General features: G+C 38.4%; 1 pseudogene; it reads right to left on the bottom strand.

Moving 5' to 3' along the window:
• Positions 1 to 423: 423 nt before the first annotated feature.
• On the bottom strand, positions 424 to 1,215 carry LOC110577078 (annotated as a pseudogene).
• Positions 1,216 to 2,335: the final 1,120 nt, after the last annotated feature.

Below are 2,335 nucleotides of genomic sequence, written 5' to 3' on the forward strand. Positions count from 1 at the left end.
TTAAGCTTCTGAAATTTTGTGGCTTTTTGTTATCACAGAATAATCTAGTCACTCCAACTAATATAATCCTACTGAAGTTCTAGATAAATAATTTATCTCTCAAGAATAGTAACAATTTAATGTCTTCCTTTTAATTAACCATATTTTATAGGTTTTTCTTGCCATAGAGCACTAGCCAAAACCTGTGCTATATTATTGTAAGAGTAAGAATATGGTACAATGGTCCTGGTCTTGTTCCTAATCATAAAGAAAATACCATTTACTGTGTGGTTTACCTTGAGCGATTTTGTCCATACTGTAAGACGAAAATAATTTTCTCTTCCACTCCTAGTTTGCTAAGAAAGAGTTTAGATTTAAAAAAAAATTTTTTTTGAAAGAGAATTTTTTCTCACTTTCATGTACAGAAAATTCAACAGTGTACACTTAGCCCAATTTAGTGGCCAGTACTTTAGCCTTTGCCTCTTCCAATTTGGCAATGTGAGCTACCAACTTTGGACCCAGGATGTTGCCTCCCCGGTGACGGCAGGTCCTACATCTGTCATTGTAATTGGTCCTGATACATTCCACCAGCTTAGCCAGAGCTCCTTTTTCTTCTGAGTTAACCTATGTGAGGGCAACAGTGGTGCAGATCTTCCTGTGGACCATATATCCCAGCCTGGTCTTCCCCCTTGATAATACAGTAGGGAACCCCCATCTTGTGACACAGAGCAGGCAGAAAGACAACCAGCTCAATGAGATCCACATCATGTACAATCATTACCAGCTGAGCCTTCTTGTTTTCCACCAAGGTGGTGACAGGAAAATCCCCAGCTCGAAGGACAGGCAGCCTCTTAGTGGGCACATCCTCTTTCCCAGCAGCTTTCTTCTCAGCTGGGGCCAACAATCTCTGCTGCTTCTCTTGCTGTATTTGTGGGCCAGCTTAAGCATTTGAGGAGCTGTTTGGCGTTCCAAGGCCTGGGTGAACTGGGTAACCAGGGGAGGCACTTTTAGATGCTTAGAGAGAATAGTCCTTCTCCATTGCAGCCAGATATAGCAAAGCCGTTTGACAAAGTGGGTAAGGTCCCCTTTGGGCTGGATGTCCTTTCTGATGCCGGAATTCTTGGGCCTTTTCTCAAACAGGGGACTGACCACCTTCTTGGCCTCCTGCTTCTTGATGACAGCAGGGGCCAGGGCTGCGTTCTTCCCCTTCACCTTCTTTATTTTAGGCATCTTGGGTGGCTGGGGGAGAGTGCTAGATTTTATTTTTAAATCATCATTGGGTTGTTGAATTTTATCAAATGATTTTTCTACATCTATTGGCAGGCAGATACAGTTTTTCCTCTTTCAATTTTTTAATGTGGTAACTTTATTACTTGATTTTTCTAATGTTAAAAGAACTTACATTTCTAGGTTTACTTTAACTTTACTATCCTTTAAAATGTATTGCTGGATTCAGTTCATTAAGGTTCTTTTTAAATTTTTGTCATTTATAGTCTTGCTCGAGATTGGTCTGTAGTTTTCTTTGCTCATATTTTCCTTGAGAGGTTTAGGAATCAAGATTATAAAATGAGCTGGAAAGTATTCTCTGTGTATCTAGACCCTAGAGAAGTATATATAAGATTGAATGTATTCCATTTTGTACAATTCATAAATGAATAAATATTCACATAGTGGGGTTGTACTAAATTTTTTTAATGATGAAGGGATGTTGAAACTGTTTGGTGACCAGTGATACATATAAAAGATATAAAGTCCTTAGTTTGGCATTGGAGGTACTCCACAGTCTAGCTTTGATCAGATCTTAAGACTCAGGGAAAATATTATTCTTAATTTCCATTAGCTATATTACTTTTCTTTTCATAAATTAGTACAATTGATATTTTTAAATCCACAAGAGAAATTGTATGGTCTCTGGCAAAATCTTATCCATTTCAGATGAATTTATCTGGACTCAAGAAGGTTGAGTAAGTTCTCCAAAGTCATATAACTAAGGAGTCACCCTTTAAGTTCTAACCTCCCCTGTGAGGTTGTCTCTCGTTTTTCTCGCCACTTTCCTGCACCACTGCAGGTACAACACACTACACCAAACTCATCATCTCTCACAATACATGACCTCCTCAGAAGACTGATAGTACTTAAGACAGTTCATTATTTATGTGGGTAGAAAAGGCAAGGTATACTATAAGCATACAATAAATACTTGTGGATTGGATGCACAATTGAATGAAGGAGTATGTCTCTGTGTTCCATTACACTGTAAACTTCCTGACGACAAGTTCGATGCACAGAAGGTGCTCAGAACATGTACATTAAGTAAGGAATGCATGAAATAAACCATATAGTTTGGAATAAACCA

Source organism: Neomonachus schauinslandi, chromosome 14 (assembly GCF_002201575.2).
Source record: "Neomonachus schauinslandi chromosome 14, ASM220157v2, whole genome shotgun sequence".
In the NCBI taxonomy this organism is placed as follows: domain Eukaryota; kingdom Metazoa; phylum Chordata; class Mammalia; order Carnivora; family Phocidae; genus Neomonachus; species Neomonachus schauinslandi.